The sequence below is a fragment of the Mirounga leonina genome, unplaced genomic scaffold (assembly GCF_011800145.1).
Source record: "Mirounga leonina isolate KUSES-001 unplaced genomic scaffold, KU_Mleo_1.0 Mir_92, whole genome shotgun sequence".
Taxonomy (NCBI): domain Eukaryota; kingdom Metazoa; phylum Chordata; class Mammalia; order Carnivora; family Phocidae; genus Mirounga; species Mirounga leonina.
This window is the reverse complement of record NW_023270852.1, coordinates 4,249,953-4,267,803: the sequence shown is the minus strand read 5'-3', so window position 1 is coordinate 4,267,803 and position 17,851 is coordinate 4,249,953. Positions and strand designations below refer to the sequence as shown.

Below are 17,851 nucleotides of genomic sequence, written 5' to 3'. Positions count from 1 at the left end.
ACCTGAGGGGAAGGGAGAGGGCAGGGGCGAGGAAATCCAGGGAAAGCGCGCCGATTGGTCCTCTCCTCGGGGCGTGCGCTTCTGTGCGCCCAGCGATTGGTGGCGAGAAAGTAGCAGGTAAACCGGCCCCCGCCGCCCCGCCATTGGTCAGCAGCTTCTCTAGCTGCTACACCACTGGCCAAAGGGCCGCCGAGCCGCGCGCGGATTGGCCGGGGACGACCGCCGAGACCGGCTCCCTTCGGGTGCTCGGATTGGCTGGTGGAAAGAGGCAGGTATCCGGGCTCTGGGGCTCCTCCATTGGTGGGCGGGGAAGGGGGGTTGGGCACAGCGATTGGTGGGCGGGGGGCCGGGCCTGGGCCGGCGGGGAGCGGATTGGTCGGAAAGTAGGTTAGTGGTGCGACATTTAGGGAAGGCAGAAAGTAGGTCAGGGACGGAGGTGCCTGTTTACCCGCGCCGGACTCACCGCCGCCGCCGCCGCGGGATCCGAGTGGGGGCGCGGACGCGGGCGCTCCCGCGAGCCACGGTGAGTGTCGGGCTGGCCGCGGCCGGCGGCGCGGCCCGGGGCACCCCGTCGGGGGCCGTTAGCACCCTGGCAGGCGCGGCGCCCTCGCCGCCGCCCGGGGCGCAGCCCGGCCGCCGGGGAACCCTGCCCGACGTGCCCGCTGCCGGCCTTAAAGGGCCCGTGCCCGCTCCCTGCCCCCACCCGAGCCGCGGGGAGGCTGCGCCCCTTAAAGGCGCCGCGCCCGGCCGCCCCCATCCTCTCTCGCGGGGGCTGGCGCTGCAGGGTAGGGCGGGCAGAGGTGCCGTAGGCGCCCTTAAAGGGACCGGGAAAGTGTCCCCGGGAGTACCCACCTCCCCTCCACGGGCATCGCTACCTGACGGGGGGGGTGGAGGGGGGGGAGGAAGCAGCTAGCTGCCTCTTAAAGGGACAGCTCCGCCCTTTGGGAGCAGTGATCCGGCTCAGGGCGAGTCCTAGGATGTATCCCGGGGAGCTGGGGGGACCTCAAGAGGACCATTCTTGACGGCGGCACCCCAATGGCGTTGGGCAGGCAATGCCTCTTCTGCCCTTCCTCCGCATCTCCTCCACTTCCCTTTCGGGAGCCTGCGGGGCTGGGAGGTGGCGGGAGGGCGTCTCCGTCCGGCTTGGGGAGTACGAGTCTGCCAGCCCCTTCGGCCCTGTTGCGGGGCCTTGGCGCTGCACCCGGGAATCCGGGGTCCATAATGGGGCAGACCCCAGCTTGCGAACTTTCGTCCGGCCTGCGCCGTCTGGGTCCTCGGCCGCCCCGGGAGTATCCCCTGTGGGTCTTTGAGCAGGTGCCCGACGGCACGGGGATGTCGCCCGGCGTCCAGGTGTGGGCCCGCCGCCCGCCCTAGAAGCCCCGGAGCCCCGCGGAGGGCGCAGCAAGGCTGGCTCTAGCACCGGGTTTGACAGATGTCAGAAAAGAAAGGTTCCCGCTCGCGATTGCCGGGCGTTGACAGCCAAGAGAGCTCTTTTGCTCGGAGATAGAAGTGGAAGAGCAGAAATTAATGACGACCTTTTGGGGCTTGAGTCAACGACCCCGGAGGGGTCTCGAGAAGCCGGCTGCGGAGCGCAGGCAGGTGTCGGAGGGTAGTCGCCGGGGAAGGAAGGGTTGCACTGGACATTGGCGTCGGTTGTTACTGTCGATGCTGGCCGATGAGGGACCAGGCTGACACCCCTCACCCCACATTCCCGATCCCCTTTTCCCTCCTCCGCTTCAGCCCCTTGGCCCCTTCCCGGTCCAATAGCGTTGTCTGGGCACTTTGGCGCTTGCTAGTCTCTTCTCCCTGCTTACAGAGCTACTCCTCGGCATGGAATTATTAGCCAAGTTTTCTCACCTAGCTTCCAGAAATAAGATTCGGTATTTGTGAGGAAGCATTTCTTGAGTGTACCTGTATTTCCAGGGTCTTCGTTTTTAAAAAAATCCATAAAAGCTGCCCATTAGATGCATCTCATTTCCCACAACGCTTGCTTGTCCTTCTGACATCTGCTGCTGTTCCCCGCTTTAATCTATTTTTATATGACAACTATTATTTTAATTCTTCTGGTCCCATTGATATCAGGATCTGTCAATTTGGGTTGGTGGAGTTTTTAATTAATGTACTGGTTGAATCATGAGCTTAAAATAGTCATTGCTGCTCCTGAGCAGTTTTGAATAATCTCATGCTCTTTATGCTTGCAAGGGAAAGAAAAAAAAGTCACTGCTGTTAAATTAAATTTCCATATCAATGAAACTCCAAAATATTTTTTAAAACACAAAATTGAATCTTTTGCTCCATGATCTGTTACTGAGTTCACTTTACTGATAAATCTTTAAAACAGCTTCTTGAACCTATTTAGAAGGCTTTGAAATTGCCTGTATCATCTGATGCTGGAATCTGTGGAGGTATTTTGGTTTTGATGGTGGATGTAGCCAGTGAATAATAATAATAATTTAAACTATAGTTAAATTTGTGCCTTATTTGAACCCCTAAAGTTTAAAAAGAGGGAGAGTGAAAGGAACAGGTGGTCGAAGAGCGTTAGCCTGAGAGTTAGAACCAAGGCTGGTTCTGGCCCAGACTTGGATGTTCGTAGCTGTGCCACCTGGGGCAAATCACTGAGCCTCTCTGGGTTCTGTTTGCCTCCAGTGGAAAGTAAGGCAGTTGAACTAGGTGATCTCAAAGGTTCTTTCTGCTCTAGAGTTCTCTGCATCTCTAAATATTTAATACATTTGAGTTCAGGTTGGTATTTACCTCCAGAACATCTGAGCCGAAGTCCTATTTTCATAGGAAACTTAAACAGAACAACAGATGGGGTTTTAAAGACTCCATTTCAAATGATTTATAAAATGATGACGACTCAGGAGTTTGCCTTCTGCAGAAGAGGTTTGCCTACCACATGAAGAAAAGGAAGTGGCCGTGTTTTCAGATTTTTCCTTCCACGCCAACCATCTTTGTGCAATTTATATACTAAACAGTGAACAAGCACTGTGGAAAGACTTGGCTATGTTAACAAAACTGCCTGAGAATCTATGGAAACTAAATATTTCATATCTCTCTTTGGTGTAAGAGTTGCTTTCTTTCTGTGAGCTTTCTTCCGGTGGTGACCGCAGCATCAGCTCTGAGGGTGGTGGTAAGAGAAAGTCAGCATCAGAGAAACAATTTCTGCCCCTTACCATGTTACAGTTACAGAGTGATTTTAGTTAGCATCATGGGAGATACTTGCAGGGAAGTAAAAAATCCTCTCTAGACCTTGAGGTTTAGTGAGGAGCCCAGAAACACAGGCATGTCACCCTTCTGCAGTCTTTTCTCACCTCATTGCCACTTCGCCACTTTGTCACAACACCCAGACTTACCCCAAACACTCACCCTGGCTTTTCTCCTCTTTCTCTCTCAAAATAAGACCTGTTCGGACTTGAGCCCCCTCAGCATCTCTTCTTTCCTGCTCAGAATGGCCTGTCTTCTACACCCTCCCACCCCCATGTCTCATCCTCTCTTTCCAGTTCAGAAAAAGCAACTGGGTCTGTCCTCTGTTTCTTTTCCTTGGACCTTCACCTTGGGCCGGAGCCTGGGACTCTGGTGGCAGGACCTGGGACTTGGGTTCTGATTAGACAAGTGCTTGATCCCTCTGACCGCAGGCTCCTCGTCTGTAGTGTCATGGCAGTGCCTGCCTCCCAGAGTCTGTGTGAGGATCCAGGGAGACGGTGCGTGTGAAATGCCTGGCACACAGGAAGCCCTCCCTCAGTGCCTGCTACCACTCCCTCCCAGCGCTGCCAGGGTCCTGCCCCCTGAATATCCTCACCAACCCCAGAAAAGCCTTCATCTCAGTTTAGTAGAAGAAGGATGGAAGGGGAAAGACATAGCCCTTCTGCAGGCCTGTGATGGAGCAGGCAGCTTTCACCTGTCTGTACGTGGTACCCCTGAATCTGTATGTCTTTCTCTCCCCTCCCTGCCACGCAGCCTCTCACGGGGCTGCGAACATTCACCTCTTCTACTCTCTCATTTGCTCTGTCCCTAGCTCCCACCCTCTAGCTGTTCTCTCTACCACCCTTCTCTATGGTTAGCAAAGATCTCCAAAAACTTTCAGTCGTGAATTCCAGGGGCCTGTCCTTAGTCCAGAATGGTTGTTCTTGGCCCCTGTGTTGCTGTTCCCCTACCTTTCTTTCCATCCTTCTTGAAATTGCCTCGTTCTTCAGCCTTTGGGTCACGATGCTTTCTTGGTTCTCTTCCTGCACACTCTAAAGGCAGGTTTTTGTCCTGGCCCATTTTTCAGTCCTGATCTGTCTCTCCTGCTTCAACTGCCAGTGGGTTCATCGTAGACGTTAATGGCAGCCTGGAGCCAGCATTCGTGACCTTGGAGCTATAGGTTGCACGCTGTTTGCAAGCACTGTCTCATTTCATCCTCGTAACACACTGTTGCCTGTGCCCTTCACCGCCAAGCTGTCCTGAGAGGCAGTTTGAGTGGTGAAAAGTGCAGACTTTGGAGCAGATTGCACATCCTAACTGTTCCTTATCAGCTTTATGATGTGTGGTCAAGTTGCTTTGCTCACTGTGTCTTGGTATCCTCAATTATAAGACTGAGATCTCTGGAGTCCTTACCTCAAAGAGTTGTGGTATAGATTAAATGAGTTAAAACTATTAAAAAATACATGAAGCTATTCATGGCACATAATGAGCATTCAGTGAATGTTAGCTCATGGTACCTCTGCTCCTTCTCGCCTCTCCATATCCAGCCTGCCTGTCCATGTGCACGGGACTGTCTAGTCAAACTGAACGGCTGTCTGTTGCCCGGACCAGCCCTTGACCCATTCCATGTTCCAACTTTCTCATGTCAAAGTCTTACTCTTCTCTAAGACCCAGCTCAAATGCGTGGTCCTCCAGGAGCTATTTCTTCGTTGTGTTTTTCTTCCTCCCCACACCTGGCAGCAGTGTCCCCCAGCCCTTGGTTTAGCTTGAATTCGTAGCTACTGTTCCATCTATATTGTGTTGGGCTGCCTCTGGGAATATCTCCCCTGCTTGCTCAGGCCAGGCACTTTGCGGGGAGTTCATCTTGGTTTCCCCAAATCACAGCCATAGGGAGCCTTTAAGATGTGCTTGTCCAATCTAATTGATTAGTGATCTTTGAGGGGAAGGAGATGGAATGAGGTGCATCAGGGACGCACGTTGGACATGGCTGGGCATAGTTAGGTCTACAGGGAAGAGAGGTTTGAGTTTGGGACTTAATGTGGTAGGGGGGGTGAGATTGGGTAAGTTTTAGTCATCTTTGCTTTAGGGGAACGTTGAGTGCCAGCATATGATGAGAAATGATTTTTACGTTAGTACATGCTGTCCTTTTAAATAGTATAAACTCATGTTCATCCAGCCCAGCTAAAGAAGGGGATGGAGGTCTGCCTGATTTCCTATTCTGGCTAATACTGTACCCATTGGATTTTGGATGTATACCGAGTAAAACATTTACATATATTTATGCCTTCAACTGCTGTTTGAAATGTGTGACCTGGGGCAATTAGTTAGCTTCTTTGAGTCTGACTTACCTCATTTGCAAAACAGAAATAATGGTCCTGATGGCATTAGTGGCTAATATTTATTGAACACTCTCTATGTGCCAGCAAAGATGCGAGTCACCTTATGTTTATTAATACGTTTAACCTTCATCACAACCCCATGAGGTAGGTGCTGTGATTATCCTTTGTTTTCCCAAGTGAAGCGGTCTTGGAAACTGCCCAAGGTCACTCACCTGGTGTGGGGCAGGGCAGGATTTATGCCCAGAGGACTCCAGAGTCTGGTCTCTAAGCACTGTCTTCGGGGCCTGCTGTGTGTGTGTGTGTGTGTGTGTGTTGGGGGCAGGGGCGGCGGCCACCACCTGAAACGCTGTGTGTGCAGTGCCCAGCACCGTGCTGGGAGGCAGGCAGGCCTGTGGCGATGGCTCACCCATCTTACTGTCGACAGATGTGGTCATGCACCTTCTCTTCAGCAGGACTGAAGTCCTTTGCGGCAGGACAGGATGCCCATTTAGATCTCACCCGAGTAGCAGTTCCAAGGGCTCGTGAGCATCCTTCTCACACCCTGTTGTGCACTTCTGTCTCTCTTGCTTCTTCATGCCTCTCTGGGCATCGCTCTGACATGGGCCTCGTGAGGCTCAGCCAGCCCCTCCCCGGGCAGCTCTGGGCATCAGATGAACCTTCAAACAGAGCTCGGTACCCCTTGCCCCCCTGTAGCCATCTGCAGAGCTCCTCACTGGGGAGGAGACCTTTTCAAGAGTCTCTCACCTTCTTCCTCCTCTCCCCAGCTTCTTAACCCAAAGGCAGGCATCAACAGCCTTGGTGTATATATATATATATTTTAATGCCAGTTGTTTCCCCGAATACATTTAGATAGTAAGAGAAACATTGTCTTATGTCAAGAACCTGTTACATAAAAATGTGTTATATAATGTTCAAATATATACTGCACAGTGGAATTAGATACCACTTTTTTTTTCCCCCCAAAGAATAGAAAGATAATAAACACAGGCTATACTGAATGTAATTAATCTTGGATTTGGAAGGCATAGAAAGACATGCTCTGCCCTCAGAGCTGTTGTTTGGAACCTCTGTTATCCTCCTTGAGTGCTCCAAGTGTAGGATGTATGGGAAGTTGACCTGAATCTGCCATGGAATGCTGTTGTGAAATACTCTGGAAATTGTCTTTTTTGGAGTGGGGGGAAATTCCTTGACATCTTGCTTACTTACGTTTTTCTCATATCCAAGCAGAGGGAAGAAGCTCTTTTTGCCCCTCATACTTAGACCAGTGAGGTCATCTTCTAACCAGTTTTCTGTTCTACCCTCTACCTCCTTCACTTCTTCCCATACAACGGGGCCAACTTTGCCTTCCAGAAACAGCCCTGTTGCGAGCGGCCTGTGGTTCACACCTCCGTGTTCGGTGTTCCAGACTCTCCAGAGTCGGATCCTTTTCCCCTTCAGTGGCCCTGCTCCTCCACCCCAACCCCCATTCCCAGACTGAGCTGGGCACCGGAGGTTCGGTACTGCCCTGCTCTGCCCTCCCCTGCCTAGGCCACCCCCATGCCATGCTCCTCCCCGCTTGCTCCCATCTCCCCCTTGACCTGAGGGGCCTGTCCTCTTTGTCTTAGCTTGCCTCGAATCACACTTCTGGGTGAGCCTCCTCTGGTGTCATTTGCCCCCTTTACATACACACTGTGTCTCTCTTTGTCACTTTTGATTGCCAGCCGTTCGTTCAGAAGCAGTGGTACTTCATAATTAGAAAATTATCACATTGTAGCTAATCGGGATGGCCAGTTCTCTCATTTTTTAATCGTTTCATGAGTAAATATCTTGTCCTCACTTCCCATTCTCCACCTCTACTCATTGACCCCTTCAGTGTCGTGGAGGGATGCCTACTGTGTGCACAGCACTGTTACAGGCCCTGGAGATACTGCAGGGAACAAAACAGGAGTCCCAGCTAGAGACAGATCGTGAACAGTTGAAGACGTTCGCTTCTGGTAGCGATAGATAGGCAATCGCATAAAGTAAAGCAATAGTGACGATGAATGGTGGGACGGAGGTTGCTTTAATTGGGTCCCTTGGGGAAGCCTTTCTGAAGAGGTGACATTTAAGCCCAGCTGCAGGAAGATCTGGGGGAAAGTGTCCCAGGAAGTGGGAACAAGTGCAAAGGCCCTGAGGTTGGAAGTAGCTTGTTTTTGAGGAAGGTAAAGGCTTGGTAACTGGATTATGCATTCCTTGTGTGCAGGTATTTTATCCTCCCTGTAACCTTAGCCCAGTGCCAGAAAGTCCCTTAAATACATACAGAACTGGAGCATTTGCCCTTAGTTATATATGGTACAAATAGCAGTTAACTAGACTCTGCACAGAAGGCTTTTAATAAAACTTTGTATTGCACATAAATTGACGGTTCAAAGGGTTTTCTCATAAATGTACACCTAGCATGAATTGCTGTTTTCATTGTGTTTAGTGCAGAGCTTCAGCCCTCAGAATTCTGTTTTATATATGCAGCCATCTTATAAGCAGGTCTGTTCCAAAAGTTCATTTGTAAGGCACTTGAAACCAGGGATGGATTTTTCTATAGAAAAAGATGAACCAACTGGTGGTTTAGTTCCCAGGTGAGCCCACAAACATCATTTCGTGCTGACTCTGGTTGAAGCCATACTGTTTAGTGCTAAAGTATCCTCAGCATTAATTAAGCCTGCTGCAGCTGGACCCCCTCATCTAGATGGCATTCTAGGTCATTTACTATTAGCATCAGAGGGACCCATCTCCTATTATTTTTCCAGCCTGCCAAAGAAGTTTTATGAAAGGAATTCTTGCCCTTGTGCCTTTAAGATTTAGCTCCCCATGTTATAAACGAGCCCATGATGTGCAGAGTAGGGAGAGCCCTGCACTGGGAGCTGGGAGAGCCTGGGGCCCAGTGTCGGCCCCGCCACTGGCTTGCTGAATAACTTCGAGTAAGCTGCCCTCACTGAGCTTTGATTTCTCAGGTCCTTCTTAGATATAACACCCTGTTTTCTCACCACAATCGGAAAACATACATATATTTCATTGTTCCAACCTACCCCCAAATGGCTGCGTCCGGTTTCTGCTTGAAGAAGTAGATGTACTCAAATAATGAGGAGCTCAAGAAATTCCCGTGTATGGTGCTCAGCAGTTACGCACTCCGTCTGCACCCTCATTTTGATCTGCTATCTTTCTTAATGAGTGGAAAGAAATTTCGTCCTAGAACTTTTGGTCCAGATAAGATTCCTGTGTTCTTGGCCAACTTATCTTCCATATAATTATGTAAACTGGTTTTTCTTTTTAACTCTTAGGGATAAAAATGGTGACTATGGTTTGTTACTTATGAATTATACTTCTAAGTGCCCTTAGGGAATGGAATGAATTTGCAGGAGAGAGCAGAGCTGAAAGAGTGTGGGATCAAAAACAATTTTAAATGTTAAATGCAAAGCTATTTTCAGTATCCTGCTGGAGGAAAAAAAAATTTTTTTTTAAGGCTTTCAATGATAGAAGAGGTTTCTGCTCCAAAGGAGAAAGGAGCCTCAGGTTTTGCAGTGGTGAAAACTAGCTAACAACCACCCCTCCCTTCCTCCTTTCCCCTCTCTGTGTTTCACTTTGGCGATATGAGCCACATTTGCCCTTTGACAAGTTTGCCATTTAAAGGACTCTGGGACGCAGGGTGTTCGGGAGTTAGAGCTCACATGGCCCAGGGCGCAGGGTGCTTTGCTGCAGACTTCCCCACCAGATTCGAGCAAGGGAAGCCTCCTTGGGATTTAAACAGCACTTTCAGCATGGCCTCTGTGTGGTCAGTTGTGAATGAGATGTGGTTTTTTTTGTTTTCTTGTTTTTTTTTTTCCTTACGAGAAGGCACAGCAAGGAGTTGGGGCAAGAAGTTTCTGCTGGATTTCACCTCGGAGCTGGAAGGTGGCATGATACCTAGCCTTCCTCCTTAGATGCTAGACTATGAGCAGAATTGTATCTGTTTTGTTCTTGGCTGTATCCCCAGCAACTAAGACAGTGTCTGCACAGAGCAGTCACTTAATAAATACTTACCAAATGAATGAATTCAGCCTGGGAAAACCTTAACTTTCCTTCCCTATCTAACCCTCGTGAGCTTGGTCTTGCAATGTACTTTGGAGTTTAGGTCACAACTTCCTTTTGACATCTGTGTTTTTCTTATTCTTCAGGCTGGTCAGATATCCGTATCTTTTATTGATGATCAGGGCTTAACTGGCTGTGGTTGTCCCTGCCTGGCTGATATTCATCTTTATGTTATCTTTAATTGGCCTCAAAGTACAACAAATCAATAGCTGAGCTGCATGAACTAAAAGAACTGTGTATTTCTTTGGGTGTAAGTACTACACATTTATTTATTCAGTCAACACATATCTGAGGGGCCAGATGCCAGACACTCAGTCTAGACCCAGAGGGAGAGCAGAAAGAGTTGTTGTAGGGGCGCCTGGCTGGCTCAGTTGGTGGAGCATGTGACTCTTAATCTCGGGGTGGCAGGTTAGAGCCCCATGTTAGGTGTAGAGATTACTTAAAAAATAAAATCTTCAAAAAAAATTAAAAAAAGAAAGAGTTGTTGTAGCCAAGGAGCCTGCAGTTTCATCTGTTGATGGACGATAATCCAAGGCCATGTATAATGCCAACCAAGTGGTCTAGACTATTTTAAGTACTGCAGGAATTCAGAGACCAGAGAGATCTTTGTGAGTTGTCATGGGAGGGAGGAGGCCTCATGGAAATGACCAGGTTTAATCCAGACCTTTAAGAATGGGTAGGATTTAGATTCACAAACAAGGGGTAGCACAGCTATTTCCAGGGAGTAGATGGGTGGGAACATAGCACAATTAAAAGCACAGAGGTAGGAATGACCAACCTGTATTCAGGAACAGAGACTTGCCTAGAATGGAGGGTTCTCAAATAGTGGTGCAAATTTAAGTTTGGAAGATCAGTCAATGCCTAAACATGATGCACATCATTTCAGATGATAGTAATTACTAGTCTATAGAGAGTTTTTATGATGTCCTTCGCATTTCACATGTATTATCTGATTTAATGCCTATAAAACCCCATGAAGGGGTATTATTATTAGCATCATTTTTAGAGATGAGGATCTCGAAGCACACAGTGATCCTAAGGTCAATATAGCCAAGAAGCAGAGGATCCAAGCTTTAAAACCAGGCCATGGAAGCTCTTGACCATTGGACTCCGCTGTCTCCCAGTGTCCTCCACATGCAGAATTTGGATTTGGTTGGGTGTTAGAGTCATGAGCTGGAAGTAGACAAGGCTCTATTTAGTCTACTCCTTCATTTTATAGATTAGGAAACTCTGTGAGGTTGAGTGGCAGGTCAAAGTTTACCTGGTGAGGTAGAGACTGGTCAGCAGTGGAGGGAGAACCACTACAGTTGGTTTTACTGTGGTTGTGATTACTATTTCAGTGATGTGAAATAATTATCCCTAAAGCATCAGTCCGGTGTGAGTGTTTCAGTTATACTGGAGCAGAGAGGGACTAGCTGCAGCAGGGACCTGATAGGAGGCTGCTAGCTGAAGCCAGACAGAGAGTTAGAGGGAGCCAGAGCTGGGAATTGTCAATTATGTTAATTGGCATGGCTGTTTTCCGTCACCCTTTAGATTTCTAGAGTGCAGGGAACATCTGCCTGTGTGAGTGTCTTTCAAGTATGTGAATCTGCACTGTATTGTGACCGAGCTGCCTTGGTTAATGAATTCTCTAGAAGCAAAGCACCATTATGAAAGTTGAATGTTTAAAAACAAATACCCACATTTTCTGGAAAAAGAACCAGATGAGGAACCAGATAACTTGCATTCTGGGCTGCTTCTGCTACTTAAGCACCAGATAGCCTGAGCCAAATTACTTAAATGTCTCAAACTGGCTGATTCCTTATCTGTGGAACAGGTGTAACAATTCTTGCCCAGCCCCTTACAGTGTGGTTCTGATGCTGGAATGAGATAAGGAACGAGTAAGGGTTTTGAAAGCTGTAACGTTGGTCCCGGGTTGAAGGGAGCCACCGTTGTAGTTTTCATAGTGAAGATGTACTGGCCTTGCAGGGAAAGCCTGGAGGGCAATGCAGGAAGTTCTCCCGCCTCCGCCTCCGGGGCTTGTTTAGGGATGCGGCGCTGTCCACCTAGTGGGTGCTGACGGGCCTCACTTTGCTGGGTAGGGCCATATTTTAAAGATGATGATATATTTCACCCTTAGAGATGAGGAGCCACAGCCTGGGCATGGCTGGAAAGGTTAGGCATAGATACTCAAGTTAATCTGTTCTTCTCTGCACACACTTCTCAGGATAGTGATGGGCAGCTGTGAACCAGAAAAACAAGTGTCGGGATCTAGCCAGCCGGCCAGTTGGGTATGCTTGGATGTTTTACCTATCCTGGGGCATGAGGCAGAAATCCAGAAGAACCTTGATTAGCCTAGGGGCTAATGGGTGAGCCAGCACACTGTCTAGGTAATGCCCGATTCTAAAGCCTGTAGCAAAGGCTTGATTGGAGATGTGCCAAATCTTAATTTTTGTTAGTTTTGCATGGTTTATTTATTTATTATTATTATTATTATTACCTAACCTTTGAGCATTTGCCATCTGTCAAGAACCGTGCAAAGTGCTTGCCTTTTCCCATTTAATACAGTAGCCCTGTGGGGTGGACACTGTCAGTCTCACTTTCTAATTAAGGAGACTGAGACCCAAAGATGCTTCAGATAACAGACAGGGTCCCGGGATCAAGCCACATATCGGGCTCCCTGCTCAGTGGGGAGTCTGCTTCTCCCTCTCCCTCTGCCCACCACCCCTTGCCCATATGCTGTCTCTCTCTCAAATAAATAGATAAAATCTTAAAAAAAAAAAAAAAAGAAGTCCAAAGGCTTTAATAGATGATCAAACATGGAATTTATGTAATGTCTTTTAAAAGTTGACCATCAAGTTCTCGGTTAGGAACACAAGCTCCTGTTATCACATTGTTTCCATGGAGAAATTAGCCTTGGCTCACATCATTTCAGCTCTTGGTGCCTTTTCCAGGAATGGAGTGAGCCACTGTAGGAGAGAGGACTGGTCATGCTTATCACTTAGAGCTCTTTCCCCTCCTGTTATTGAAGGGAGCTGATTTGCTTCTTTGAGCTCTCTCAATTCTTCCTGTGATCCAAACGTAAATCATCTTTGAGGTCCTGGTAATTGTATTTTTTAGAAGTTTTCCCTGAAATAAATCTGAATGGAACACTTTCTTATATAGTTTTGAACCTCCTCTTTCAAGTATTTAATTGGTGGCAAGGGGCTTTACTCAGAGAATGTAGAACTGTTGTCACTCAAACCTTTTTGGTTGGGACACCAAGCAAGTTTCTGTATTAAAGAGATCCACAGTCACAATGGCTAAAACTAGTCCATAGTAGGTAATTGTCCAGGCCTTCTGTCTTCATCATGTGGTTTTCACTTCGTGGTTGAAGGGGGCAGCTTCTAATTTCACCATCTCCTGGGGGAAAGGGTCCGGGGAGGGGGTCACATGTAGTCATTTTAAGGTCAAGACCTGGCAGTAGCACATTCTTTTATCCTAGGGGCCAGAACTTAGTTTTATGGCTACATCGAACTGCAAAAGAAGGCTGAGAAATATCTTTAGGTGGGACATCATGAGTCCAGCAAAATCTATTTGTAAGAGTGGGGAGGAGACTGAACATTAGGAGAAGCTTGCACGGTGCTGCCTTGCGGTACCAATGGGAAGGATTCAATAGAGTTTTGAAGCTCTCCTGAGAGCTGGGAAGATGCCTGAGCCCAGGGTCAGAACCTAGGCAGGCACACAGAAATCAGGACATATGCAGCCTTCTGGAAGTCAGGGCAACTCATGGCTCAGAAACTAGGTAGCCAGGTAGAACCAAGGTGCTAGAGGGAATATGAATAATCTGAAAGACTTCAGTTGTCTATTAGAGGAAATTAATCAGTGTAAGTGGTACAGTAGAAAGAGCACTGAGCTAGGAGTCAGAAGACCTAGGTTTGAGTCTAACCCCTTCTGCTTCATAACATGGGGCAAAAAAATACTTAGAAGAACGTTGGCTTTATCATCTACAATATGGGAAAAACAGTGGTGGCCTTTCCTGTCTCCCAGGCTTAGTGTGAGAGTAATGGAAGGGCACATGCTCTGCAAACTGCAGCTCCATGGAAACTGGCATAGCGTCTGTTACTCACCTGTGTCCCCAGCACCTGCTGTAAGGGCTGGCATGAACATACTCGTGGAATGAAGTGTCAAATGTGAGAGGTAGGAAAGAAAATGCATTGTGCAGAGATCTTGATCCAGGATGGTCTTCTCTGCTGGGCAGAGCGGTTCTTCTGTTCTCTACTGGCCAAGGTCTTGGGCCTACATGTATAACCAGGTACCCCACCGGGGCGCAGGCAGACATCAGGGCAGCTCCCAGCCAGGTAGCGCAGGACACATAATACGTCTTTGGCAAGGCCATTTGCTTACTTCACTGAGTAGGTGACAGAATCCAACAAAACAGGAGCTAGGACTTCCAGTTGGATGTCATGGTCCATGAATGTGAACTGATCATTTTTAAGTAGTCTGGTCTACCTGCAGATCGGAAGACGAAGCCTTCCCAAGGCTGTCAGAACTTAACTTCTTGCTTCAAAGTAATAAGATGTGGTTATAAAATTCCCCTGTCGATTTGAAGAAAAAAAATTATGTGGCTTGTTCAAAACAATAAATGTTTACTGAAAATATGATAGAGGTAAGAGATTACAAAGATAAGCTTATGGTTTCTATCCTATGGGTGTGTTTCTATCCTGGCCAGAGTGTTTTTTTTTTTTTTTTCTTTTGCTGGAGAAATGGGGGCTCAGTGGATAATCAAAAAAATTTTTTAACTTTGATTCATTTTGTTATTTAATTTGTTTATTCACTAAGGGTGACCTTCTTTCTTGGAACACAGTGAAGTATTTTTAAATGGACTTTATTGGAAAAAAGCAGGAATTGAACTTACATTCACAGTATGCTCCTGACTCTGTTAAAGGCTCATGCATAGAAGGAGGGAAAAGCACCAAACCGTTAACAGTGGTTCTCATCTTGTAGAATTCGAGGTGATTTTTATTCTCATCTCCTTCTCTGTGGTTTTCTATTTTTCAACAGTGAGCATGTGTTCCTCTTATAATCGTAAACGGCTAGTTAAAAATGAGTCTCAAAAATTAATACCCTCCAGCCAAATGAAGAATTTTTATTTTTGGCAACCTGGCCTGGGCTATAAGCTCTCATGTTAGCTCAGACTTGGCCAAGTTATTTTCTGACAAGTTAAGGGGTTTGTTAGAAGGAGGGTGTTTTCCTTGTGGAAATCAACACAGAAAGCAATTGTTTTGTAATATGTCAGGAAAGAGGTCCTGAGGAACTCTGCTCCTGGAATTTGACCAGCCTGTATTAACAGTCACTTACGGAAATGAACTTCGCAGCTTTCCCACTCACCCTGGCACTGTTTCCCTTTCTCTTATACTCATGTGTTCCTCAGGGACCCCCAGACTCCATCTTCCTGGGACTGGGGGACCCTGTCCCTTGTTTTCTCAGGCCCTGCCACTTCCAATGTCCTCTGTGCATGTTCCCCTCCATCTGTTTGTGACTGTAGATTTGGTTGTGGCTTCTTCCCACCGCCATGTTTGTAGACTGAAGAGAACTAGTTGTTGTTCTCTTCTCTATCATAGCTGTCCCTTGCCCTTTTCATTGCTCAGGTGAGTGGCCTGAGCTGTGCTCCTGGGACAGAATGAAGAGGAGGGGTCAGGACTGTAGGGAAAGGGTGGGGATACTGAGCTGGCTGCGGAACCTTGGAGAAGCCACTGGGCCATCCACCGAGCCCTTGACCCGTCCCTGGCAGGGCCCGCTCTGGCACAGCTCCTGCAGACGGCTGCTTGGTGCTTGAAGCCCTGCGTTGATCTCTTGCCGTCTTGTTATGTGGCAGTCACTATTCTAGATGCTGTCAGGGGGCATAGTGATGAGCAAGGCAGACCTGCCCTCTGCTGTCACGGAGCTTTCATTCTCGTGGGAGAGAGAAATGGTTCGCAGGGAAATTAACGAAGCTCATTACGGATTGTAAGAATGGCATCAGAGATGGTTACATGTGCCCTTTTGTAAGGAGCAGGAGGGCTGGGGTTGGGATGATCCCGAGGCCGGGCTCCTTCTATGCCCCTGGTGCTTTCTGGTGGGGAGGGAGAAGATCAGGGAGGTCTCTCGGGAAAGCTGAGCTGCTTCTCCCATTCAGGCTGCCTGGGGCCAGGTCTGGACCTGCAGATCTGCAGAGAGAGCAAAAGCTGATGCATAAGCCTGGGACTGGCCCTCTTGGTCATTCCACTTGCCCATTTCTGGGCTGCAGGTGCACATCCTCCTTTTCTGAAGAGCTATAAGCCAGTCTGCACAAAGAAGTCCCAATCTGTGCAGGCTGCAGGCCTGTCCGAGGCCAAGCTTGTGTTTTCTCCCTTATTTGCAACTTCTAATGAGGACCAGCCTCTCCGTGTCCCTCCAGCAGGATACTGGACTACTGTTCTTTCAGGGACAGGGTTTTCTATTTTGTTGTTGGTGGAGTTGTTTTAGTTTTAATGAGCTCCTCCCTGCTGCCCCATCCTCCACCCGCCCCCAGTCCTGGCCTTGTGTGGATTTAGGCCGTCTTGCTGTGCCATTCCCCTTTCTGCAGCTCTTGATCACCCACGCTTACAGGACCTTTGGGTCCCACTGTCTGCTTGGCTTTCGACTGCCCAGAAAAGGTGGAAGTTGGGTAGTTGTGAGTGATTTTCCTGAGCTTCCTTACTGAGTCTTCTTTTCTATTATACTTCTCTGTCAGATGGGCCATTTGTCCTGCTCTTTGTGCCCCGTCTTTCTGAAAAACCAGGACAAACAGGACCCTCACTCCTGTGGAAACTCAGCATCCTTCCTCCTACAGACCTTAGTGACTGTGTTTTCTGACCCTTCTCTTCCCATCTTTCTCTTCAAAGAACAAAGCCTTTGAAGCTTTCCTCTCACTGGTTTGATGCAGTATGGGGAACTTCCAGTTACCTGGCTCCCAAAGGGGTTTGGGACTCACTTGGCTTCCAGAGCTCCCCTCACTGCTCTCCCACCCATGAGCTGTGATGTTCAACCAGAGAAGTCATTCACACTTTGATCATTTAACACTCCTACCAGGGCCGACAGGAAGGCTCTTGTTACTAAATTAATTTTCTTGGGGAGTGGGGGAGCTTGTTACTATTCTCATCCTTTTGGTGTTGTTACCATTCCTTTAAAAATATATCTGCGTAAATGCATGTGTGTGTATGTATGTTTATATAGTTCTACATATAGCAAAGGGCTTGGGAATGAAGGGGGCCCTCACAGGGCCTTGATTTAAACCCCAGGAGTGGTCGTGATTCTTTGGACAATATATCCTTTTGTCCCAAATATCTACTGGCTGAAATTTGTAAAGTTTTGTTTCAACCTTCATTTCATAGTTTCCCCCAGTTTCTGGGACAGCTTTGGGGTTCACTGGTTGTAGCATCCAGAGTCATTGGCTCTACCCCTTAAAGATGCAGACTCAGTAAGGAGAGCCTTCTGTCGCCTGCCTAGTGCCTGTCGCTCTGAGGCCTCCGGCATCTCTTACACATTGTCCTCACCGAGGATGTTGTCGGGAGCTTTGAGGCCCCAGGGCCAAGGCTCCTGTTCGGAGTGCGCCTGTTACAGTCAGGATGGCCGGGGCCGTCTGCAGACCTCCTTGGTCCTAGCGTGGTGGAGTGCGTCCAGGTTGCTTTGGAATAAGCAGTTTTATTTAAAAACAAGTTTAATCCAAAAGTTGCCTCTGAGGTGGTCTGAATGGCTAACCTCTCTGCTGGTTAGAACAGCGGCCTGGCTTCGTCTGCCTGGCCACTTCTGGCTGGCAGGCCCCCTGACCCCTCAACATGGCTTTGCCTCCCTCCGCTAAGGAGGGCGCGGAGAAGGCATGCTTTCCCTTGTTCTGAAACAGGACCAGCCTGCGCAAGGCTGCAGGGATGAGGGAGCTGTCTCTTCATTCACCATTAATCGAGGGTCCTGTGTGTCTGATATGATTGATGGGAAGCCACTGGAGCATCGAGAGCAAGAAAGTAATACATGATTTATGTGTTTTAAAGGTTTTCCTGCTGCCTGTGGCCTCAAGTGGGAAGGATAAGCATGGAGCAGAGGGATGGGTTAGGAGCTGGTGCTTCCGGTTCCGGCAGCCGGGCTGGCTCGGACACTGCTGGGAGCAGACAGGGACAGACAGGCCTGCACTGGCTGCCATTGCCACTTGCCCTCGGGCTCTAGATTCCCTGCACCATGAGCCTGCCCTAAGTATGCGAGGCCCCGCCGAGCTCCTGCTTCATGGCTGGTGGTCT

At 48.4% G+C, this 17,851-nt stretch overlaps 1 protein-coding gene across 6 annotated transcripts in view; it reads left to right on the top strand.

The window, feature by feature from the left end:
• Positions 1-386: 386 nt before the first annotated feature.
• Positions 387-17,851, top strand: part of ARNTL (aryl hydrocarbon receptor nuclear translocator like) — a 99,079-nt gene continuing 81,614 nt past the window's right edge. For 5 of the 6 annotated variants that reach the window (XM_034995373.1, XM_034995369.1, XM_034995374.1 and 2 more), the window contains exon 1: positions 388-523. The gene's annotated coding sequence lies outside the window, so the exon portion shown is untranslated. Of the gene's footprint in view, positions 524-17,851 lie in introns of all 6 variants that reach the window. The other variant, XM_034995376.1, reaches the window with a different exon arrangement.